Source organism: Prinia subflava, chromosome 1 (assembly GCF_021018805.1).
Source record: "Prinia subflava isolate CZ2003 ecotype Zambia chromosome 1, Cam_Psub_1.2, whole genome shotgun sequence".
Taxonomy (NCBI): domain Eukaryota; kingdom Metazoa; phylum Chordata; class Aves; order Passeriformes; family Cisticolidae; genus Prinia; species Prinia subflava.
Genome location: NC_086247.1, coordinates 82461691 through 82488270, shown reverse-complemented (window position 1 = coordinate 82488270; position 26580 = coordinate 82461691). Strand labels below are relative to the sequence as shown.

The 26580-nt window shown below is 38.5% G+C and overlaps 2 long non-coding RNA genes across 3 annotated transcripts in view; both read right to left on the bottom strand.

The window, feature by feature from the left end:
• The window catches only part of LOC134552182 (uncharacterized), a 33668-nt gene extending 11757 nt beyond the window's left edge, over positions 1 to 21911 (bottom strand). The window contains exons 1-2 of one of the 2 annotated variants that reach the window (XR_010080803.1): positions 21603 to 21911; positions 21422 to 21485 (exon numbers count right to left, since the gene is read on the bottom strand). This is a non-coding gene — a long non-coding RNA (uncharacterized LOC134552182). The remainder of the gene's footprint in view (positions 1 to 21421; positions 21486 to 21602) is intronic. The other variant, XR_010080804.1, reaches the window with a different exon arrangement.
• LOC134562599 (uncharacterized) lies at positions 7296 to 8756 on the bottom strand. The gene is made up of 2 exons (XR_010083212.1): positions 8355 to 8756; positions 7296 to 8088 (listed from the first exon to the last, which is right to left on the bottom strand). It is a non-coding gene; the product is annotated as an uncharacterized LOC134562599 (long non-coding RNA).
• Positions 21912 to 26580: the final 4669 nt, after the last annotated feature.

Here is a 26580-nt window from a genome sequence, read left to right as displayed (position 1 = left end):
TGGCTTGGGCTTTGAAGCAGGGTGAAAACAGCTAATTCTGGAAATAATGGTTCAAATTTTAGATCTAATCTAAATGTGTCCAAAATAATAACAGAAATTATACACAAATAAAAGGTCTGTAATCAAATATGAGGACCAAATAGTGGGGCAATCAAATGATGAGGGGAGACTCTCTAAAGCCTTTTCTCTGTACACAGCTTGGAACAGGAGTGAGATTGGAATCACATCTGTATCCAAGGAACTGCTCATGGATTTTTCAATTACAAGCTCCTGTATTCTTAAGGAAGGTAATTACATGGTCTTGAAGAAATGCAACATCAGATAGTTGACAAACAATGTCAATGTTTGTAATATAACTCAATGACACAGAAATACAGTTTTTCCAAGTTTAAGAAAGAGTTGTAATGAAATCCTATGTCTGTTCTGAAAAATTCATACACAAAAAGAGAAAATTCAGTGAGATCACAAAGGGTTAATTTTAGAAAAAAGGACTTGATTAAGTTAAATTTCTAACATTGCTGTTTCCACTCACTCTGGTGCAAACATTGGGACATCATCTTCTCTCAGGCATCACGTATGCCTCTGCATGTAAGAAATAAAAGATCTCAGATCATGCAAGGGAAGACATGAACAGTTGCCCATTCTTCTCCATGCATAATAATGCACCTTCTTATTAAGTGGTGCATGACTTTTCAAAGCAAATTCATTTCTTCAAGTTTTTCCAAGGATGAAGGAACCCCTGCTTCAGCTGTAGCCCCATTGCTTGGATAGTTAGGTGGCAAACCTAATACCTGTAGTGCTCACATGTACTTGTAGATCACCCTTGCTGGTCTGTGCACTTGGCAAGAGAATAGGAGAGGCAAGATGAATCTATTGTGCCTTCTCAAAAATAAAATTTTAACTGCTGACACTGGCCAAATTAAAATCAATCTCCTCACCATTCCCTTCAGTAAAGGTAATTCAAAATACAGTAATTTCTCTTATTTAAAATACTTGCTTGTTACTACAGAATATATTTTCCTTTCCAGATTTCTCCTTGTGAAGAAATGACTGTTTTCTTCTCAGATACTCGAAGCAAAGTATTTATTTTCAGGCAGAGTTGAAGAATGAAGTTGCAGTCAAGAAAGCCCAAATTTCAGAGAAGTTGCATGTGATTGAAAACCAGAGGTAAGGAATTTGATGCTCAGAGCTAATCATAGTAGTAGTCACTATTGGACTGCTCTGGCAGGTCTTGCCTCAAAGGAGATCTCTTATCTCCTTACCCAGAGTTCCTATATTTGCATACTCTTCCTACAAGAGGTCAGGGCCATGGAGCAATGTCTCACACCTTTTTAACAGAGAGGATTTTCCTTTTCCTTCTTTTGATCCCTCCCCTTAATGCAGCTGCAACATCTGTGATGCAGAGGGAGGTTAATCCTCTTGCAAGTCAGCTGTGCCCTGGGTCCGGGCCATGGGAGGGGTCTCAGTGCAGAGCTGTCTCCAGCCCAGCATGGCATAACAAATCAGATGCAAGCCAGCGCCAGCAAGGCTGCATTCTTTCCAGCAGTGTGCTGCTCTCAAGATACACAGGGTGTGCCAGTTATCCCACCAATCTTCTATTATTTCAGCTTGTAGAAAATTTACTGTAAAACCTGTGTATTTTAAAAGGAACCAGACTATAAGTAATTTTCATGTGCCACTCCATTATGGTAGATAATGAGATTTCACATTTTATTTTACTGATAATAGAATCAGGGATTTAAGTGCCCTTGTCAGAGCATACAATGAAGCTTTGTGAAAATAGATAGATTTTTATTACCAAAACTGTAAAGCAGAATACTTTTTCTCAGAAAGTTCTGCTACAAACATATGACAACATGCCAGGCAAGAAAATCCATTTCCTTGTGCCTTAGTTTGTACTCATTTTCAGCAAAAAAAAAATAATGGCATGTGACTGCCTGATGGCTAGCACAATTTTTTTTCCACACAATGTGTATTAAAACCAGATAATCCTTCACACTGGAGCTTACAGAAACACCATGAAGGAGTTCTAGTACTCTACTTCTTCCTCATGCCCTTGGGAGGAAGTGCAGAATCCAGGAGATGTTTTCAAATGAATCTCCCTTTTCCTAAATTATTTTTAAGTGATCCTGGTTACTTCAGTTATCTGGCAGATAAAGGAAAAAGAAAGGTTTCCTGTTTTGCTCTTGAGTAAAGTATTTACATCCCTTAATGACTGTAATCTTAATGGAGAGGTAAATGAGACTTTCAGAATTGGATGACTTTAAATCTATTGGGTAGCTCTTCATAGGTTTTTTTGGGAACAATTCCTTGCCCTAAGAAGCCACCAGTCTGTACAAGTAGCACTGTACACAAAGTGATAACAAAGTTTGACTTAATTTGGTTTCCCTATCTTCTTCTATCACACAGGGTGCAGAACAACACAGCTAATTACATAACCGTGGCTGGTTTTCCTCAAAGTGTACACTAAAGGCTACTGCAGGGAAACTAAAGACTTGTTGCATTATAGAGAGCTGGGCCTCCATCAGTGCAAGGACAGTAGGCTCTGAACTCTCAAGACCTTGAAATCCTAATAAATGAAAACATTTTTTCTCTGGAACAAGACTTACTTCTTTCTAAATTTCAGTTTTTAATGCCAGCAATAGAACTGTTCAACAGAAAAGGTAGGGAGGGATTTTAAAAAATAAGAATAAAAGTGTATCATTTTATGTGTTACTATTTTTTCCCAGTAGTCACATATCTTGTCCTCCAATTTTAAAACAGGAGGGGGGCTGCAGGCCAAGGGAGGCTCCCTGCCATACTAGAGCTGTGGTAGTTCACTTTTCTGTGCACTCAGTCTTACCTCCTGACTTAGGAGCAATGTTTTGGATATTTTTATTCTTCAATCAAGTGTCAAGCTCTAAACCACTCCAGAATCAAGGCTACAACTATATACTCCCTTTTCTTTTTTCTTAGAAAAACTAAACTAAAAAAAAAATCTTTTCTCTGTTAGTTACAGTCCCTGTTTTAATTATTGTGCTGTAGGACTAATGCTTGCAATCAAGTCTCACTCACTTGGGACTTTCAAAATACTATTTTCTCTATCACTGTCTTCAGTGTTGATTAAAAAAAAAGTTATTAAAAAAAAATCTGGCATTTACATATCTAGAGTATAAACAGTATTTGTTCTCTAATATCTGTGAAATTAGTCCTCAATAGCGGCAAAGGCTTATGACAATTTCTCCAATTAATATGAGAGAAATCTTTGTCTGCATCTATTTTTATGTAAGAGATAAACAATCAAGATGAATTTAGTGCTAAAGACAAAAGGGAGCATATGATGGTTTGGCATGCTCTTGGCATGAATGCTACAGTCTTTTAAAACACAAACCAGCCCCTCAAATACTCCAAACATTTTAATGCTGAGCTGATATCACTGTTCTAAATAAAAGAAGCATTACTTTTGTTAAAGTCTCTCTTTACTTCAATTGAACTCCAATCATGGAGAAGTCACTTTATGAGAAGTCACATATGGGATTGCATCTCATTGATGCACTGTAAGGGAAAAGACTATTAAATGAGACAAATTCAGCTGCCAGCACTGAGAATATCAAAGTATTTAAATGACAGCAGAGCTGGAGTTAAAATAGCTGAGACACAAGAGTTTAAGAGATGACCTTCTCTTGAATGGTGACATGATTTGCCAATTATCCATCAAGCTCTCTGTGGGTATTTGATATGTGTATCAAATATGAAACCATTCATTTTAATATAGTGGAGAGCAAGGTATTATTCATTGTGAGGTAGCCTCGTTATCCCATTATGCTTTATCATAGAGAGAGCACAGCCACCTTTTAATGGTTCATATCTAATGGCCTTTAAGAGTGAGAGATGCTCACCTGTCCTAGCTAATGCCTTCACAAAAAAAAAGATTCCCATTTATAGCAGAGAATTAACTGCATAATGAAATGAATACACTTTTACACAGTAGGACTACTACACCCATCCCAACCACAGTGCACTCCTGGACAGAGAACACACCCCTAGCTTAGCACCAAGGGATATCACTTCTCCAGCATGGATTGTCTGGTTGATCACCAGCCTCTGAGATTTCTTTCTGACTACAGAAAGTTATGATTTTTTTCCTTGCCTTAAGGGAGGAGAAAGACTGCATTTTGGTAAATACATTGTAAATGTGTCTGCAAGGAGCTAGGGTATACACAGGAAATAAACTACCAGGGACTGCTATCAAGGAGACAGACTGACCTGCTCTATGCAGGCAGAAGAGAAAGAGCAGAAAAGAAGGGACAATCAGTGATTACTTTTGGCAAGAGAACACGAGTTTTAGTTCCTTGATTTACAATAACCTCCTAAATAATTGAGTGTTCCTAAAAAATCAAAGATACATGTTTGCTCCTTAAATTTCTCTAAAGAATAACTATTTATATATGACTGATAAGGAAAAATGAGATAATTCAGACTAACAGAACTGCTGAACATTGGCTAGATAACAATTGTCTTATGTAAACTCAGTCTGACTATAATCAATACAAACACAGAAGGGCTCTTCTGAAGGTGATGGAGATGAGGAGAGGGAAGATGATTCATGTTGACGGAAGAGAGGATAGAAGAAGCATCATTAAACGTGAGACCAAATGTCAGGAAGACATGGATGGTCACTGGAGATTAGAAGGAGAGAAAAGATGAGTACAAACAGGTAAAATGAAATTATGCGATAATATAATCTATCAAAACAAAGCAAACAGCTGTAGTCTCACATGTAGTACACATGTACTACATATATATTCTCTGATAAAAAAAAAACCAACCCTGTCCAAACAGTTGTAGTCTCAACAAGAAAGTAAGAACTAATATAAGAGAAGAAAGGCCAAAATATCTCATTCAAGTGCCAGTATCAACAAAACCAAGATGAAAACCACTGTATAAATTTGACTTCATTGCTTGTTCACAACCTCAGCTGAATGTTAGTGTCCTGAGGTTTGCAGGTTGACTTAGGAAAATGTGTAGGAAAATAGGGTGTTCCAAGGACAAATGAGATGAAACAGAAAATGTATAAAGGGCCCAAAATACAGAATATATGCCTAAAAAAGAATAAACGCTACAAAAATGTAGAAAAATAACAAGGTATATCTCACACAGTATAGAGGCATAGAGGGCAGTGAGAGGAAAATTGGATGCTTTAAATCCAAAAGTAAAACACTGTGCTGTAGTGTAAAAACCAACCTAGTACAAGCACTTGAAGATGAATCAAGCTCCTCCTTTATTGTGAATACACAGTTCTCCCCCTTCACTTTAATATTATTACCTCAATAGCTAGAGAAAACCCAAACAGATTTATCAAATTATTACCTTGCTTGGCACAAGGTGGTCCATTTATGCTTGCTTTCCTGTCTTTGTTATTTCTCATGATCCTAGAAATAAAGTTCAGTGGCTTGGAGAAAAAGCCCTTCCTCCACTTGGCAACATTTCCTTACAGAAAGTGAAATACATTTAAAAAACTCCAACAACAGAGAAAACAACAAAACAAAAATACGTATAGTAACATATCACATGGGGATTTCTGAGTTGCAGCCTGAAATATGAAAGCCTGATGAAAATCAAACACTTAAAAAGAGTAAAGGAAAGCAAGAGAAAGAGTCAAGAATAATAATGAAGACTATTCAAAAGAAATGCAATGGCCCTCTCTTTTCTCCTCACAGAACTGTAGTCACAGCTATTGAAGACAAATAAAGGCTTCAGTGCAGATAAAAATCTCCATCACCCTATGTTATACACACACTCAGAGAGGATGAGAAATGATTGCTGCCTCAAGCATTGACACTCTAGGAGGAAAGGATAAAGGACAGATGATGAAACAGGGGCACAGAGGACTTCTTGAAAGACACTGTATTTTTTTAGGTACTGAATCAACAAAGGTCTTATATATGCACAGTCTTTCTTTGAAGACACAGTTAAAGGTGACTGTTTCAAGATAAGTATGTATGTAAGTGTCTTGGTGCACTGGAGGCAGATGTCTTGGCAATTGACTGGACTGAGTCTAGAAGAAGTCTCCTCTGTGGTTGTATTGAGGATGGGCAAAGGAATAATTACAGCCTGTAGATTTTATTCATGTGAACCTTGGTGTCTCTGACTAGCTCTTGTCAGAGCCATTCATAAGCATGTAAAGAGTGTTGGGTCCTTTTGGGCCAGTCCTTTTAATAAAAGTAAGAAATAGTCAAGAAGTATGAAAAACTTCACCTTCCAGTCACACCTCAGTGTTGTGCATGTGGTAAAGCACAGAAAAAAAGCTCCAATGTATATAATTTCCTTCAGAGAATTTGGAACACTTGAAAACACTGAATTGTTAGGTTCTACCATCCAATCTTACATAGCTCCTGTTTGCAACAGGAAAGATGGCAGAGAGACAAGCTGTCCAGTGGGTGGTATAAATTAGCAAAGAAACATTTCAAAGAGACATAAATATAGAAAACATCCCACAGCTTTTTGCTCAATTCAAAACTGCCACAGATTCTGTTGTATACTTTCATATTTTCTCAGCTGCACCAGCTGAGTTGGAAGACTTCAAATTGCATCTGGGATTCTGCATATACCTGGATTAAACAGCACACACACCCCTGAGGCTAAAGAGTCAGGATGAACTTGGTAAGCAAGGATTTCCTTAACAAAGACACAAAATGTACATAATAAGGTGACCTACCAAAACCTGCCCTGATCCTTATCCCATCAGTGGGGAGAACAATGGCAAGGCACAGGGCATGGGGAGAGAGAGAGGGGGCAAGGTGCAGGGAGGGAAATCAGTTGCTTGTAAATGAGCTAACATAACAGTCATGGAGAAAAGACTGAATTTTCCTCCACAGAAGGCAGATAAAAATCTGCAACCATTAATGGCTGGGGATGCAACTTTACCTGTGAAGTTCACATTTCCTCAGGTAACAACCCCAAAATAATCAAGAAAAACCCCATGAGTTCTGTGTTGCTTGCTTTGTTGGACAATATTTATTTGGTCCTTAGGTATTTGAGTCTTTGAAACCATGTTTTCCACAAGACCTTAAGTTTTATATTTGCATGAAATAACTACTATGGACCCTTAATGAGATTTTAAAAATAGTTTCTGCTACATCATATCAAATAAGGGGTAGGTAGTGCACCTTTGTGTCCCTCTTCCATAGTGTTTGTTCTTACTTGGGGTGTGTCATGGGTTGACATTAGACAAAATGCCAATGCACCCATGAGGGTATATTTTACCTAATGAACTACTGTGAGATGTGGTCAAGAACAGAGCAGAGCAGGCCTAATACTTGAAACAGACAGACAATTTATTATACTACATAACAATGGACAATAGAAAAGGAAAGAAAAACCCAGCCACCCAAAAGCAGAAGAGAAAACCTCCCAAAAACACTGCTTCTCCTCCCCCCAATTTCCATTCCATACATGCTCACTCAGTTGACTCCAGCACATTACCTTCATCTACTTGCTTAATCCCTCAACAACCCTGGGTTCCTAATCCAAATCATCATCCTTTAAAATTCAGACAATCCACATTCCATCCAGGACGAGAGGAGTCTCTCTCGCACCACAGACCACCCCCCCCCACAGGAAACACAGGTCCACCATCCCGTGTTCCCACGTCACCCATGGCACTGCCTCGAAGAGTCTGCCAGGGTGACCCCCTCCTTTCCATGTCCAGCACTCTCACTGCCGTCCATGGACCTGAACTGCAACAGGGCTCTTTTTAAGGATGTTTTGGCCAAGTACCAAAAACCAGCCATCTTCTCATTTTGGGACTCAGGTCCCCCCCCATTTACCCCTGGGGCCAGGGGCTCCAAGAAGCAGGCCAGAACATCTCTGGGTTTGAGCCAAAAACATCCACCCAAACACAGTCTAATTTATAGTCAGGAGGGTCCAGGGTCCGTCTATGGCTATCATTATGCAAGAAAAGTCCAGCCTCATAAGCCACTCCTCTTCATTCCGGCAATCGAAGGGGCTTCTTTCCATCTCACATTACCCTCTCGGTCCCAGGCTGTCCTCTCTCTTCTAAAACCACCAACTATGAGAATTCAGCATCCAGGGATAACTCTCTTCTGCCTTAGAAAGAGTTAAAAGCTTTTATCTCCCACCACCAAGGTCAGGCACAGGCGATCACAGGCACTGCAGCTCTCACAAGCAGCTCCAGCTCGGCACCTTCTCTCTGTGGGGGGAGGAGAGAGACGGGACCGGGGGGGGGGGAACGGGATGGAACAGGGAGGGGGACACGGAAGACACCTCCAAAGTTCTCCCTCCACCCCTCCATTCTAGATGGAAGCTGGACCAGCTCCACTCCAGCTCCCTCTGTTCCCCACCCCGAGGCCCACCTTGCTCAGCCAGGCCCACCTTGCTCCCCTCCCCCACCCAGCCTAGCCAGGCCTGGGCAGGGGAGAGGAGAAGACGCTCCCTCTCCGAAAGCAGAGCAGGGAAAGAGGGAGTCCTGCTGGGAAATCCGGCTTTTAACCCCTCGTGTCCTCAGAGGCGTGTCCAACCTCTTAGTGGCCAACAAAGGTGCCAATACTCAGACCTAAGGACTGATTGGTTTGACCACTACTTCTAAAAAAAACTCACTTCCCTTCAAACCACGACAGGGTGTCTGTAGGCACAGTTGTCTTCCAATTAGCTGGTTGCTGATAGGGACTTTCAAAAGCTCCTAACTCCAGCAGAGGACAATATCTCCTAAAAGCTGGTCAACATCATCCCTTGAAGGAGTATCTCCGTCAGGGTAGAATCGGCGACAAAGTATCTCTATAAGCAACGAGCAGGGGTAACACGTGGTTTATTGTGAAGGCCTTGCTTGCAGCTGCTGGGCACAGCTAAAGCAGGCCAGGAGAGCAGGAACAGCGAACCGAGCCGAGAGAGAGCAGAGCCCCGAATCCCGTACATTAAATATCTTTTCTAAGTTGAAGAGTATGAGTTGGACCAACCAATCTAATACAAGATGACAACATATACAGCCAATAGAAATGTCCTACTACCCAAGGCAAGCAGAAGGGGATTGTTTAATCAAACGATCTGGCCCTCAGCTTAGCAGGAGCATATTGTTTAATCAAGGGGGCTGGCCCTCAGCTTAGCAGGTCGTTGTTCACAAGCTGATGGCCCTGCACCCCACACCCTAAATCTCAAAGCATGCTTTCATTTCTATCTCGCTTGTTGAACTCAGACTCCCAGAATCTAAACCACTATATTTGTAAGGTCTTTCTACTTCATCCTTCCCAACAATCCCTCACACTATGAAGCATTTCTCCATGTTGGAAAAATTTCACCAACTCTGGAGGTGATTGAAAGATGTGAAGATTTGTTTGGGAGACACCACAGGGATGGAATGTGGCTTAGTGATGGACACAGCAGTGCTGGGTTAATGCTGGACCCGACAATCTTAGAGGGTTTTCCTATATGATTCCGTGAATCTATGATTTTTCAGCTTTTTTGGTGACTGTCTGATGAAGTAGAACCAGCCACTTTTGCTATTGACAAAAAAACATTTAGAAAGAACTGTGTAAGGAATAGAAGGAATTGCAGTGGTTCCTTATTACTTAAAAGAATTTCATGATTACATGAGAGAATAAAAACATGAGAACAAAGAAGATAAATAGCTGATGGGAAACTTATGTATCAAAAGAAAACAAAGTCTTAGCAATAATTTCACCTGAATACTATTGCCCATGCAATTTTTAGATATTATCTTTTCCTTTTCTGTCTTCTGAATAACAATGATGCCACAAACCAGCAATAATAAACTCAGAAGACTGAGATTTCTTCCTTTACATTTCTTTCCTGGAACATTTCAGGATTTGCATTGCTTCTAGTTTTTAAGAGTGGTTTTATTTAACTATCAGTTTGTAAGAAGCACGCTTTTCTTCACCTCCCTGCACACTTCACATTGGGACAGGAAGAGAAATGAATGAAAAGCATTATGAGACCCACAAGCACTAAGAAAGAGGAGGTGAAAGGAATAATATATATGTCCCTGAAGGAAAGAACCGTGTCAGAAATAAAGATGAAAACTAGAGTAGATTTCAAAACTACTCAAACATACGAGACTGCTTGTATTAAAAATGAGAAGGAACACATTCCTAAGTTTTCATACTTAGTTTTACTTTCTCTTTCAACTTTGCAAAAAGCTCTCTGCTAGTAGAAGTATACATTTCTAATAAAAGAATTGCATTTAATATTCATAAGGTGCCTTTCACCTGTTACCCTCAAGTTGCTTCACAAACCGTGGTTCTCACAGTTCTTCGTAGTCAGATGAAAAGGCCAGTTTAATTAGGTCCATCTCACTCTAGTAAAAAAGTGGAAGTGAAGCTGAACAATCCATCTTCCAAACGCTTGTGTTGAGTGTTGACTCTGTACTCATTGCTACACATGCATACATTGGTGCAGTTCAAATTCCTGGCACAAGCAGTTCAACCAGAAATGAGAAAGAGAATAAACACTGATTCTTGTTGAGATATCAGACTTGAAAAAACCAAATTCAGTCTATTATTTTGCTGTAGGTGTTAAAGTTTCTCAGTCAAGGTACTATCTGTGCTTACGTTGTCATGAATCTGGTATCATTATAACTGTAATTACATCAAACACAGGTTCCTGAGATGCTGCTACAAATCTAGGAATCTAGGCTGATTAAAGGGACTTCAGCAGTAGGGACTCTCTAACAATCCTCACTGATGTCATGGTGACAAAGAAGTTAACATGCAAACCTTTTGACCCATGGTCCTTTGCTTTACATGAGGCAACCTTTCGATAATTACTTGCTCTAGACTTCTGACCTCCATTTAATCCCACATGCCAAAGGAATAATCAGCCTGGGATAATTTAGGTCGCCCAGCTCACACCCTCAGCACCAACTACCCTTCCTCCACAGCCCTCATGCTGGCAGCCCCCTGTGCTGTTACCTGTAGGCAATGCAGTGGAGGTTCACCATCGCCATGCTCCTGTTGTAGCCTTCTCTTCTGACTGTTGGCACAGTTTCTGTTCTGAGGCTCTCCTGTCCCACTGTACCTGCCCCAGCCATGGAAAGGCAAGCAGCTGAAAGGTCTTGATTACAACTTTCTTTCTTGGGGCAATGATATTCCAATCAACAAAGCTTTTTGAGCAGGGAAAGGCAATGGTAAGAACACAAAGGATATCTGTCTTTCCCATCCACTGTTTTAGCCCAGTATGTTTAAGATGAATGTGAGTCTTAAACATACCTCTCTGACAAATCTTCAACAGCTTCCACAGGCTTCAGAAAAAGCTTCAGAGCCTATCCTGAAACTCATGAAGTAGTGCAAAACAACACTCAAATATCTCAAAACAAAGAAACCCCAAAGTTATTTAGCAGTTCTCTACCATACTTTTTTTTTTACTCTTTCATGTTTGTAAATAAAGGCACCTAGGAAAAATCTCACAAGGATGACCATCAACATTTAGACATGGTCTCTTTATGCTAGGACTGATTTAGTGACAAAAAAAGGATGAAGAATAAATATTTGTCCTGTTAAATCTGATTAGACATTTTACATGATCCCTATACAAGTACTGAATAAGATGAAAGATGTGAGTTTAACATTGGTCTCATCCTCTAAAACAAGAGATTTTGATTTTTATTGTCATGAATAGTTACACAAACAGAGGAAGAAGAGGCAGAGTGAGAATCTCAGTGTACAAATATTTATATTCACAAGTTAGAAACTGATACAGCCATCACACAAGGCAGTATCTTACACTGCATTTCATTCCCTAAACAGCTAGAAATTGAGATCAGACTTCCCATAGGATTAAAAGTATACACTGAATGTGCCCATGTTTAAAGTACCAGAGAGGCAGATAAAAGTTTGAATGTCATGAGACTGTAAAGGAAAAAGAAAATCAGAGAAAGGTCATTGGAGGCCAGCAAGCGAGAGACTAAAGACAGCTTGCAGAACAAGAAGTTCATTTAAACACAGTAATTTGAAAACAGGCACAACAGGAGACGATCTATATTATCTTTTATTTGCTGAATCTTTTTGCTTTTACTACTGCCAATTCCTCCCCTGCAGTTTAGACCTGGCAGCTAAATCTCTGTTGCTTTCCAGCAGCTTTTAGAAAACAGATAAGAAACCAAGCTAGCAAAGAAATAGGCTAAAGTACTCTCACTTTCTCACTCACTCTCTGTTCAAGTACAGCGAGTGAATCTTTCTTTACAGCATCATTTAGGGGCTTGGGAACTCTTGACAGCAGAAGTCTTATGCTGACCTACAAACATCCAAGTCTATGACTACCATAAACTTCTTATAATGGTTTCCTAAGTTATTGTATACTTTTTAGCTGTATTGGGTATATCTTGGTAAAATAATGAGACTTAGTTCATGCTCAGGCCCCATGAAGATGATGCTCTCTTGATATGTAAGGCTCTGGGGTGGTTTGGACCCTGCAGAGAGAAAAAGGAGGAAAAACCTCCAGCTATTATCTTGAGGGCAGAATCATTTGGTAGTGAAAAACTCATCATATTTTACAAGAGAAATTATACCCAAAAGACGCATTGGGAAAAAAGGCAACATACGGACTAGTCTGTTGTTGTGTATTTGTTGACAGACTTTTATTTTTCATAGAAATAAATATCCACTGAGTCCAAATGTTCTCATGCTATTAAGAAACGTCTCCCTCTCATCCTTTTTAGAAACAGCTGTTGCATTCTATGTGGACTACAAAACCAATCTTTTTAAGCCATCAGTGATTGTGCTTGAATCCAGTTACTTTTGCACTTTGTTGACTCTGCTTCAAAGTCTTAAAAATAAATCAGCAATTCATTCTGCACATCTTTACACCTTAGAAAATTGTTGAAATGCTATATTGAGGAGGCAGAATTGGAGAACATGTACTGTGTTAAATGTACTTTGATCACTCACTACAGTGGGAGTGCTATGCATTGTCCTTGCTTTATAAAAAATGAAACTTTGAGCCTGCATCCTGCTGTCTATTATGATATAACACTGCAAAACAAAACCTAGCTTAGAGGTCTAGAACCTTTGTCTCCTTTACTTCCTCAAGTGGTAAGTTATGCTCTGTTGCTAAAACTACTAAAGTTTATATTCCTTCCAAAGTCCAAAATGAGATCCAGCTTTGATTCTCTCACTAATATTTCTTTGTGGTGCTTCACATCTTAAATTCTCTAATTTCAAGAATTCTGGTCTCAGAATCTGGCAGATGAATAGTTGAGTCCTGCTTGCTTCCTTTCCTTCAAGAATTTCTTCTTTACTAGTAATGATATGCCTGTGACTCTCTGTTCAAATGCTACTCTTTGTTGTTGAGGTAGTTCTACCCAACTATCAAAACAAAGTTTACAGGCAGCTTTTCAGCTCTTGTGATCAGAGCTGAAAATATTAATTTCAGACTAGACTTTCATCTCTCTCCTTGGTTCCCCTCAGTACAGAGAAAAAGGTTTTCTAGAATGCCTTTGTAATCACTGCTTCCTCTTCTGCCATCCTTGAAAAGGAGAGCTCAACATTCCTCATTCTCTAGTGCAGTCCTCTGTGTGTATTTATTCTGAAGCAATAGGTGTTTTCCAAATTTGTTAATTTTGCTTGTTACCTTTACACAGTCCATCCCACTAATCTACTGATTATTTTGGTAGAAGTGTGGGATAGGACTCTCCTTCTCTGATCTACAGATCTGATCACCTATTTCTGTCAGACGAGACCTGGAACTGGAGATGATCAACTATTTGTCAAGTGAAGTTTAATTCAGTATGACAGAAAATTTCTCAGGAACAAAAAGCTTAAGTTCTTTTCTCAAATAGGAGAGACTAGACAAGAAATATATGCTATTTGGCACACTTTAAAAAAAATCTTGAAAAACTGTCTATGTGACCCAAAAACACTTAATCAAAGCTTGCAAAAATTTCTTCACTTTCAAGGTATCTAATCATGATCCCATTAACAGAAAACTTCCAGAAGCTTAATGAGAGAGTGAGATATAGTTGGTTTTTTCAGCATTGCTGGAATGGATATGCAATCAACTTCAAACCAGATTTAATTCAAAGACAAATTCTGAAAGGATATTGATAGAAAAGGACCAATGCAAAAACCTACTGAAGTCTGTAGGAGCCTATCAATTGTACAAAGACCATGACTTGAAGTGAATTCATTTCAGGCTTTGGTTTTAACTCAGGAAAAACTTCATGAAATGATAGAAGAATAACATCATTTTGTAGAGACATAAAATCTGAATGAGACCTGAGACAACCCAAGTCTTCCTCTGTCCATGTACTCATAATCCAAATAAAATTGATAACAATACTGGTATTAGTCCAGGGTGAGCTGTGCAAGTATAATCAAAGCATTAAAAATCATTATGCAATATTGAAATTTAGAAGGTTGATTTTACTTGATTCACTGGAATATAAGAGAACTCAAAATGTTGTATATGTTTGCTGTGATAAAAAGTGCGAAGTAAAACACTTTTACTTACAGAAGTTTTCCTAAGCTCTAAAGGTTAACTGGGTACATGTAAGTTGATCTGTTACTTTACTTCAGTGTTGAGAAGGAATAAGTAAAGACAGCAATAATTGCATTTATTTTTTAATTGTGATGGCTATAAATCCCAGATAATCATTTTTTGAATGGGTCGGTGCATTAGGTCTGCAAGCTCAATTGGTTATGCTACCATAAGGCTGTAAAAATCTACAACAAAAATGAAACACCTCTAGCCCATTAGATTATAAGTAGCTCTAAATACTAAGTGTGTGTGTATATGGAACCAACTTTTGGATAGGTCAGCTGATTTTTGAAGTCTTAAGATTGACTTCTTAAAGGACATTGGCATGTTTTCCTGTTATCGAGTACAAATACTTCATGAAAAAGCATTTAAAATATGAATTGAGGGAGCATCTATTAGTTATAAAATACAGCTTTGTTCACACTAATTTTTAAATTTTATTTTTTTTCATTGTATTTCTCAAAAACTTACTTGTTTTGAAAGACAAAAGAGTTAAACTTGGGAACTAACAGATAACAATTTCAGTAACCAAATCCAGCATTTTAAAGAGGTTGTTATAAAACAATGTAGACTCACAAAAGTTCTAAAAAGAAAATTTTGATTAATAAAACACCTTTTTCAAACTCATGCTTCATGTATTATTGCAAGGTATCAGTGCAAAATAAGATGAAACAAAAGATAATAAAATTGTTTCCTTGCCACATTCCCACACCCTCAGTGGTTCTGCAGTTCTGGGATTTGCTGCCTTTGTAGAAAACTCTCAGAAAAGCACTGGTATTAATGAACGTGAACAAACTTCTCAGAGAGGTTCTAGGGAGGCTCAAAGAAGGGGAGCTCATTTATTGGTCATAAAGACCCAGTATATCTGAAATCCCACTGCTGCAGTACCGTTTATGAAGCTACAAACTTCTGTCTCAGGAGTTTACTAAAACATGGGAAAGCCAGCCCGTTACATTTGCTGTATTTGCTCATGAACACAAAAATCATATTTATCCATACCTAAGTGGAAGACCTACCTGAAGAAATGGGTATAGTTCATGTGAAGTTCAACCCTGTTTAAAGGACTAATTAAGGAAATCTTCGGTGTGTAATACAAGTATGTACCTGTGGGCAGAGGTGTAAGAAGACACCCAGACAAATTTGAAAGCATTCATGGTGTGTGACAGTGCAGTGTAAGCCAGATTTGGTCCAGTCGTGGCCCAGCTTGTTAACAAAGAGGGACATTTAGCAGGGACAATGATTCTTGCACTATATGTTTGCCAGGCACTGACTAGTCCCCATACAGAGGATTCATATGAAAAGTCTGTGCTTGCTCTGACGTGCCCTTTGTCAGTGTCAGGGACTCGTTAGCACTGCTTCTCTGTTTGTCTAAGTCCTTGTACTGTGCCCATCACAGAGGTGGCCAAGCGTACTCCCCTGCTACAGACAGCTATTCTGTGGCACTTGTGGGTTTAATTTGTCTATTTTGTACAAGCTGTGTGGTATTTAAGCAGCCCTGTCTCAAAGCTTCAAAACTCGCATGTACATCCCTTTAAGTCATGTTACCGAGGACGAGCTGGTAAAGATTCTCTTTCCCTCTCCATTCTTCTCCCTTGATTAATCGTGACAGCTGAGAGAAAGTGGCAGAAGGCCAAACAATCAAAGGGCATAGCAATAACAGTTCTGTTGCCCTGCAATTCACAAATTATTTCATTATCTTTCAACATTACAATCAGGCAAATCCAATACTGTACCAGCTGCCTGGTTACAGACATTCAGGTAGGTTTGATCTGATTAATGTCCACTATCCAGAAAACTTTTGCTAGTTCTAAGAGTAGACAAACCACTGGAAATTTTGATATTTTTTTCTTCAAAGACTGTGTCAATATACCTAACTGCAAAGAAATAATTTCTGTGCAAGCATTGCAGTCTGCTGGGTTTGAAAGATCTGAGTGCTCATGTTTTGCATCCGTTAAAAAATGGAATGCATTTTTCTACCTACTTTGTAAGCTGATTGTCAATGTACTTCAAAAAAGACAAGTGGAAAAATATATTTCATGATGTTTTTAAATCATCTTCTTATGGGCTTGCTGAGATTGACAGCTCTGAAGAAAAAGAAACATTCTTCATTTGAAATTAAATAGAATAACTTGGAATATCTGAAATTGTCAGGAGGCTTTTGGAAAGGATGTCCTTATGCACGTAACTACAAGTCCATCTGTTGTTTTAATTTGTCTCTCTAATAATTCCCTGGAGTTCCACTTGGTTTGAATGTTAGAATAAACAGAAAGGAATCAAACCACGCATTCTTTAAACAAAATTTATCCAAAAATACAGTTCAGTGCATTAACTCTTGCCTGTATCTGCCTCATTTCGAGTTTTGCTGTTTTCATTAACATTTACTGAGCATCTATTTAAAGAAAATGTATTCATTCCAAGAGTCAATGTGCCTTAAACAGAATATTATACAGTTAAGAAGTTAAAAATAATTGAAGTATGCAGCTTTATAAAACAGATAGATGTATAAACCCTTTCATCTATTTGTACTTTTGGATATTCCTAAATTGTCAATTTTTCATTAAACATGTATTTCAACTTTCCAAATAGTTGGAAAAAAATAAAATTAAAGACAATTGTTTACCTGATTTCAAGTAATTTTTATCTGAATACACAAAGAATAATACACTGCATATTAACAGTATTCCTAGCACTTATGTATGATTCATCTTGCTGTGTACAAATTAGTGAAATGTGAAACTTACTGCATCTTTTTCAAAGTCTAAGAAAATATTACTAACTCTGTCTTAGTGCTGGAAACACTGAGGATACAGGCCACTTCTGGACTGATTTAAAGGAAGATTTTAATTTACATTTAAATAGAGATTAAAAAGGACAGTATAAACCTAGTCTTTAAATTACATGAACTGATGGTTTACATTATTCTGCAGCTAGGAATAAAAGCAAATATTTACCTATAAACTACCAATGGCATAACAGGGTAAAAATTCAGTCTCTAAAATTTTTCAAGTTTTCCCTCGAGCCTAAATTCTATTATTTGGGTAGATTAATTGAATGTTTCAATCTGAAGCCAAATCCTGATCTTTGGAATTGATAAAAATGCATTGGAACCAATAAGCCTGAGGCAATTATACATGCAAACTGTATCTTGCATTGAGTATCATCTCCCTCTCTTAAAACTGACATTTGGAGTGAATATTTTGGAATTGGTTTCTAAAACCGTGTACTAAAACAGAACTTGCCATTTTTTTCACATAGTAAGGTCAATTATTTTGGTAACTGACTAGAAGAATCCTACAGAATCCAATGAAGGAAACTTCACTCTCACTCATATGTCATGTGGAATTTACTAGTACTTACTGATACATCATTGAAAGTCTTAAAATGGCTAAAAAAGAATAAAGTGTAGTAAACAGGGCACCTTCATTTATGTTTATTTTTATGTCCATTTTAAACCCAGGTTATTTTCTGAGCAGTTATTCTGGATTCTACCTGCTCACTTCCACAAATGATGCTGCATTTAGGTGAATTTGAATTGGCACCCCCAGAGGGGTCTGCATATGCCTGCTCACCTGAACATGGACATGCATTCCTGGACACAGAAAATGTTCTTTAGGAAACTCAGAACCTGTCACAGATTCTTAGCAGTGCTTGTGCCGTGAGTGTTTCCATGATCTAATTCATAGTCAAATCTTCACCTAGGAGAAAATGGCACAACCTTGGCATACATAAACTGCAGATGAAAAGACTGGAGAACACAGAAAGGAGGAGAGGAAAAATAAGTCTCAGATTTGAGGTTCTATTAAATCTATTAAATCTTCTCAGTTACCTAAAACACACACTTCTATGGAGACCATGGACAAACTGTTTCTCCTGTGCTTGCTAAAGACCTTCCACATCTGTCTCCCTACCCCAGTACTCATGGCAGGTTACCAGGGCCCACTGATAACCCTGGAAAGGTTAACTACTGAAAAATAGGCAAAAGCCACGACTGACTGTCTAAAAGTGGTTTGAGTACCTCAGACTCTTTTACCCCACAGCTGAGAGGGAGGCAGCTCAGTTAGTGCACAAGCAGTGCTGCAATGTCTCACAAATGTCCCACAGGACTAAGACAAAGGGTCACAGAAGCTGCATGAAACCAGCAGCTTCTTTTGATGGTGCAGCTCTTTGGAAGGATAATTCTAGGGAACATCTTAGTGTAAAGTGCAAGTCAGGGAGAGAGTGTGTGGTAAGTAGGGACAGGCACTCAGAAGATCTCGGGATGTAAGGAAAGGGGACCCTTCCCCCCTCACTTCCCGTGGTATGCAATCCCCTAGCCCCGGTAATTTTCCATTCTGTTACTAACCTTAGACCCAGCTATGACCATCCCCAGCTACCACCCCCCCTGTGACATAACATAACCCCCCCCAGACTATAAGAGTGTTACTATTTTTGCTTTACTTATTTTTCCAGCAATGCATACACTAATGTCTGATTTTTGATATCTGTCTACTGAAGCCTTCCTTATTCAATGCCATTATGACTAAAACACATCATTTCATGTGGTTTTTACAATATTTTGCAACCTAAGCACCTCACTCTCCAGAAGCTTTGCTCATAACTGCATTAGTTTTACCATCCAGTATCACTACATTCCACTGACTCTGCTTAAATCAGCAGCTTATAAATGGATAATGTCCCTCTCCCAGCCTCCATGAGGTAAAACTGCTATAAAAACTGAGAACAGTGAAGTATGTCAAAACGGCAGGCAGGCCAGCATGGCGTGCTTACTCCAGCAGAGATGCCAGAGCAAAGTCAGGCTGAATTCTGCTTTGAAAGGCACAGACAGCCTCTGCCCAGAGATGCCAAAAACTGCTTACTGAAATTCAAACATAGAATTTCATCTTGTCCCCCTCCATCAGCCCTTGGTCACCTGTGGACCCTCTCTATTGGCAGCTATTAAAGAGATAAGGCTTTGAAATGATACTTGAAGTAAAATACTGCACACCACTCACTGCCCAAACAAATACAGAAGAATTAACATTCGACTCCCCAAGAGAGGTAATAATGACTTCTGAAGGCAAAAAACCACTAATTGTGACTGTGACCAACATGGCTGCTTTAGGCTGAGAAAATAAAAGAGGTTAATAGAGATGTGGAAAAGGCAACACATAAAGCTGAATTAGTAAGGGAAAGAAAGAAGAATTATACTTCTTCCATCAGAAGGGTCTGCTCAACTGTAGTCTGTAGGAGGTTTCACTGAACTAGAGCACCTCTTTAAAATATGCACATTGCTCCTTGCTACAGAGAAATAATCAGGGAGCTCACGAGGGGAAGGCTGAATTTAAGTTCTACCTTTTCCCTGCTTCCCTCTGAAGCTGCATGCTTATTTAGTGCCTCTTACAGGCTGCTGTGACTAATGCCACAGTCAAGTCTGCAAAGTTCTTCGAAGACCTAAAACCAGCATGGATCCTGCTAAAAACACATAGATCTTTCCCTCTCTGGGAGTACGCAACATTCTGCACGTCCCTAAGGCAAATAACACTCAGATTTTAACAGTGGAAACATATTAATTTTAAAAATCACTGAAGTGTCTCTGGCTAGAGGGAGCACAGCCTAATCACTAATGCTTATTGCCTCAGGGAGGTCTGAAGATTCTAGTTTCCCTATATTTCTGTATTAAGTATTTTAAAAATATATAAGCCCTAACCAAGAGCAAAACAAATCTCTAAGTCACTCAAATATTCTCCCAGCGATGCAAAGTCCCTGCAGCCAGAAATATCCTTTGGTTGTTAGTTATGCTGCTATTAACTATGAAAACACCCTCTGAATAAGCAGTAGGTGGCAGACAGTTCTGACAGAAGAGACAAAAGCTTGCTATACATAGGCACTGCCATGTAAAAATCTTCAGCATGGTGCACGGACATTAAACTCCACCCAATTCCCCCACTGAAAATGTTTCTCTTTTGTTTTATTGGTTTCATTCATCAAGGATGTTTTGCCAGACTTTCATGTTCTTTTGGGACAAATTCTAGGACTCTTTCTGCTGCTGTGCTGATGGGAGCCCAGCAGACCAGTAAGTTATGCTGCATCATGCACAGAGAGTACTTAAAGGAAGTTTAAGACCAAATAAACTTTGCAAATATCATCACTGGGTTTAAATTATATGCTTGGCGAATATAGTTCTTTGTGTTGGATCTAATCTAAAGAGGATATTTTTTTTTCACTCTCCTTCCTGAAGGATTCATTTGCCCCTGCTGCTTATTACTCATCAAAAGTCATCATTTTCTATCTGTGACATCCGGATAGGCTGTTGCCATGGAAAAGATTATGAAGCTGAAAACAAGCAAGCTGATTTGCATTAAGAAGTGAGTTTCAAAGAGTGCAGCTTCTGTTCATAGAGGAACTTAAGACAAATTTGATCAGACAGTGATAAGGTTACAGGAGAAAAAGAAGAGATTTACTTGAGAGACACCTATGTTTTTTAAATAGGGTAATGATTGGTATTACAGAGCAAATTACAAAACCAAATTATTAAAACTATTCTTTTCAAGCACTCCTTTCCTGAATGTTCTTCTCCAGTTTGTCTTCCTCTTCTGCTGAGCTCTGAAACAACAATTTTCCTGCTGGCCACATATCCAGCTGCTGTGGCTCTGCATAGCTCCATTAACTTCAGGAAAGCTGCACTGCTTTATCAAGCAAAGGATCTGAATTTCTCCTTCAGGACAGAAATAACATGGCACATCCAGAAAAGGAATCTCTGTGCAAAAAGAATCATTTGAGGGAAATCAGCCCTTGATGTACTAAGTGCAGCTGAGTGTAGCTGACAACTGCACTGCTTCATGGCATTTACAGCTACCAAATAACAACTGTTAATTGATTGGAGCACGAGATAAAAGTGTTTATAATTAGGCCTAAAAACATCCACATACCTTGATTTGAGATGAAAGCATTGTCTTACCTCTGAGTTCTCTTCTGGCTATATACAGCACTCCAGATGTCAGACTTAGCAATAGAAAATTCTGCTGGGGTGAGGAAGGGAACAAATTATTATCCCTTAATATAGAAATGGCATGGGGATGCTTTGCTGAGTTCCTTTTTGTGCTTTTATTAGTTGAGGGAAAAAAAGAAAAACTAATTACCTTTGAAGTCTATCTGTAGAGCTGGATTTCTCTGGTCTTTGATCTACCACAGGTTTTTCTTTCTGATATTTAGTGTCTCAGGCCCAGAAAATCCAAAGATGCCTCCATAAGTCAAAAGGAGTGTGCTGGATCCTTCTGCCTCTAACGTTCACAGTTTTTCTGCAAGATGATTGTGGATAACTGTGTGTGTATTAGACAGTGGTGCCTGCATGGAGGAGTGGCTGCACCCAACTGTGTTTGATTATAAGAACTTGGAGTACTGCACTTCTGTGGTCAAGGCTGGTCTCCAGCAGCACAGGCTGATGCCTTTGTTGAGATCCTCCTTCTGGGCAAATACCACGTGCCTCTTGGTTCATGAAGGGTGAAGTCCAGGAAGATGCAGGTATCTCTGCTAATCTGCCTTTTTGGGCACATGACTCTCTGAGGTTTCAGGAGTTTGCAGAGTTTCTAAATTCAGCCTTCATTTTTGTTGTGACTTTAGCTCATGCAGCAGTGCAGTAATCAACTCTACCCCTGATTTATTAATGCACAGAACACTAAAAAGTGATGAATTTCAAACCTAGGTGGCTTCATTATTTTATTTTCTCCCCCCTTCTTTCATTGTCTTTGTTCAATAAATCTAATATTCCTTGATGATAATATTAGAGCACGACACAACATTAATTTTTACAGCAATTTCCTTATGAATATAATAAATTAGCTTATAATAGACTCAGATAATTTTCATTTTAAATAGCATATTACTACACATCTTACTGAATTCATCATTATATTACTGTTAATCAGTTAACATAGTGTTGAATTTCCTTGTTAAGCTTAAAAAATGACCTTTAAATGTTTATTCTCTAAAGAATAACCTTTATCTATACTGTTGGCCTAATCTTTTAATGTCCTATAGTCTTGCATTTGTTCTAGCATTTGAGGGGATCTTTCCAGAATGCTTGCCTTGTGAGGTCAGAGGCTACATGTCTTCAGGAGGTTTTAATCAATGCTCTAAATTTTTTTACTGATTATAGAAGAGACAGAAAATATATCCCCCTATATTTGTTTCAATAAACAGAACAGTTTTGTGTTTTAATTAAATAGTGGAAAGCTGTAGATTCTGAGTCTACAGGTTTTGCCGCTGAATTCAAGGACACAGTCAAGCAAATCAAAAGAACATTACATCCATGGGCAAAGGGGTTGAAATTCAAAGCAGAAATTCCCCTTAGCCTTGAACCAGTACCTAGTGCACATCTGTCAACAGTTCCTCATTATCTGGGAGAGTTGCTTGACTCCTCAGCTCTGCTGAGTCCACTCCTTCCTCAGAGCTAGAGAGCAGAGCATCACCTGCATCCAGTGATTTGTGCTGCAGGCTGTCCCACAGCTGCATGTCCCAATGTGTCTATTGGCACATAAAAACTGTATCATAAAGGAGTTATCTTAACATGTATTCACACGGGGGCAAAACCATCTTTTACAGGTTGGGCTCAGTTTGGCTGACATTAATAAAGAAAGCAGCCTGTTCACATGTGTAAGGATTTGCAGTTGGAAAAAAGACATTTGCAGAACTAACTAAATGCTTTTTAATATAACAAACATTTTACTTCTATGCAAGCCCATCCTAGTCCTGAAAGCTAACCATAATCCAACATCACTTGTAGTGAAAAGGGAAAAAAATTTCTGCAAGCTGAAATAAGGTGTCAAAGAGAGAGGTAGGAAGGGAAGTTAAGACTTTGAAAGTGTCTTTTTCTTCCTCCATTATGCCTACAGTATTCTACTAAAAGTATGATAGAATGGCAGATAAAGATCTGTAATAAAATTCAAAGTGCTTATTTGATCTGTTAATCACCTGCTTAATGATTGCTCCCATCTTGCCAAAGCAAAGAAATACAACCTTCGTTATGCAAGATCTTAATTCCTCCAGTGCCTGCAATGACAATGCTGCTATTGCATTCCCTACCCCTAAAAGTGTGAATACATGGTCTACTCTCCTTCTACTAAAGTGAATGCAAGTAGGGATTTGACCTGCTCATTTTTTAGCCTCTTGTCTCCACAAGAGAGAGAAATAGATAACAACAAATCTAAAAGTTGGATTGTTTCTGGAATATTTTTGCTACGCTTTATTCAAAGATGCTTTGAGTGTATTTTGCTGTTCAGTCCTTGCATAAATTTGTAATATTTGCCTGAATATTATATTTATTTACATTATATTTTTCATTTACAAGTGCTTCAACAAGAATTTAGCTTCATTTTTTTAGTTAGGGCCTTTCACAAAGCATTAAAATTGCTAATGGTCTCTGTGTGCAGTCTATAACCATGTCACCTACTTAATTTAAGCTAGAACAGCTGCAGATTATTTTTGTTTGGTGCTAGTGTTTGCCAAAAAAATTATGAACATCATTAAAAGAAAAAATAATTAATCACAGGAGAAAATTTTCAAAATCTTTGCGTCCCATATTTTAAAACCCAGGTCAGTTTTTCAATAAGAAACAAAGATATTTTTTTATTTTAAAAATACTCAGAATGAAAGATCTTGTCCTAAACACTTCCCCCATTTGGGTTGAATGTATTGAGGAATATGATGGGAGCTCATGGAGTTTTTATCATCTTGAAACAACATTTTAAATAAACGAAATGCAATCATTTTAAGTGTAATTATATAAAACTGTAGAAATGAGTTCGAAATTGTTGGCCTTTTAGGAAACAGGGGCTTAGAGGGTAGGACCCAGAAAATAATTCTACCTTTGTATATTATTTTGTGACCCCTATATAAAAATGCTCCAAATCACTCTTGCATCCTTATTTCTTAGAATCTGTTGACATATGTGGACTTCTGTAAAGAAGCCAGCCAGTTTAGTTTAGGTTTGGAGAAAGTGCCTTACACTGAGAAACATAAAGATCCCAGTTTCTTTAGCTTACCAGAAAGAAGATTGCAACGTAATTTGATTATATTTACAAATGTTTTAAATCATGAGGATAATGGGTTGGACAAAGCTGTCTAATCTAGGCGGAAAAGGTAAAACCGAAGCCAAGAGCTGGAATTTAAAACCAAATTGAAATAAAATAAAATTAAATGAAAAGAGAAAAAAAAAATACTATAGTAAAAGGTAGAAAAAGATGACCTGGATTCTCCATCTCTTGACTCTATGTCAAAAAGGGATGCTCTTTCAGAAGACAAGCTTTAACTAAGACAAATTGTTTTGAAACCCAAGTAGTTATTAGAGTTAATATTGAGTGAACAGATTGAAAGTTTAAAGGCCAGCAGTGTTCAGGAAATCAAGCTTGTAGAAAGTGTGTTGGTTCTCAGCTAATGAAGTGTGTCTTACCAGCAGAGCAGAGAGCAAGACCAGACTGAAAGGTCCACCGAGGGCATTAGCCTGGGCTTTGTGCCAGTGCAGAGGCAGCGACAGGGATGGGGAAGGCAAAAGGCTCACAAAGTACTGGGCTGCAGCTTGCCCCGAGATCCTTGGTCTCCAAGTCTCTTGGCCTCAATCTCTACAGAAGACAGGCTGATGCTGTTAATTTGTGAAGGCAGTGTGTAGTAGCTTTGGCTGTAATAAAACTGTTTAATAACATCAACATTCAGCACTTAGAATGAATTTCATCAGCATCCCTGTGGACAACCCAGGGTTAAGTGCAGCAAGAAGTGACATTTTAATTGCTGTGCCATCAAAAATCTACTCTTAACTTCTGTTCCTGTAGGAATATCAGTCTTTGAAGGCCTTTCCAAGCTCCTTGTGGATAACCAACACTGAGTAAATATGTAAAGAGACAACAGGTGTTTGAAAGGCTCTTCCTGTTTATCCTTTTCCCACCTTCCCCTCCAACCCTGCCAACCAATAGAGAATCAACAACACCTCTGTGATAATGCTGTGCGCAGGATTTTGTGCAGCTCCCTCCCAGAGAACATCAGATCATAGAGATAATAGATACTTTAAAGGGATGGACGCAGGTCCTAAATAATATGGTAAATATTAAAAATATTTTTTATAATATATTATAATAAAAATTAATATTACCACATTTAAAATATTCAGGTAAAAATACCTAAATAATGAGGTAAGGTGAATAATTTTGATAAATTTACCAAGGGAATGAAGGCCTTCAAAGGTCCCATCTATGCCTAGCTGCATATGAGCCAGAGGGAGGGGAGACACTAAAGGTGAGGTTACTGATTTCACCTTTACAGGAATTAGTTTATATTTTGTGCACACAGACACACACTGGCAAAACACACAGGTGTTTACAGAAAAATATTTTCAGCATCTGGTAAGAATTAGTCACTTCCAAAATTTTCAGACAGAGGACTTTGATTAGAATGAAGGTAAAGTAAAATGTAAATCATCTGAATGATATGGGATTCAAATCCAGATTCCCAATATTAAACTGAACTGTTAGTAATTTCATACTGCAGAAACGACTAAGCACATACCAATTGTTTTTACACATGAAAAGCCTTTTAGTACTTTAAAAGAAACCTTATTTCCTTTTTTTCTAGCTAAAAAGCTCTGAGTCTCATGAGCAAAGACAATAGGAAACAACCCTCCACTGCTCTTCTCTTCCCTGCTTACATCCTTTCCACAGGATCTTTTAAGCCTTCCAGAGGTAAAAGTTGTAAGTGGAATATCATGGTTCCCAGTCCTTCAGAAACTAGAGACCCAGAGTAAGGGTATCATGTATTAGGTAATGACATTTATTAAAAGGGCCTCATTGGCCCTGATATATAGAAAGGGCAGAAAAACCCCAAGAACAAACCCTAACAATATGCAAGGACCTTTTAGATACTTGAACATATGTGCTATTAGCTCTTGCTATCAGCATTTATATTAGACATTTTCAAGACTTGAAAACTAAAATGAACTGCAAAAATGATAAAAAGGACTCTTCCCTTTCCCAGCAAAGTTCAGAAGTTGTGTGACACAAAAACCTTTATCTCACCATTCCAAAAAAGAAAAAAATAAATAAAAATGACACCTTCTACATGCCTTGTTGTGGT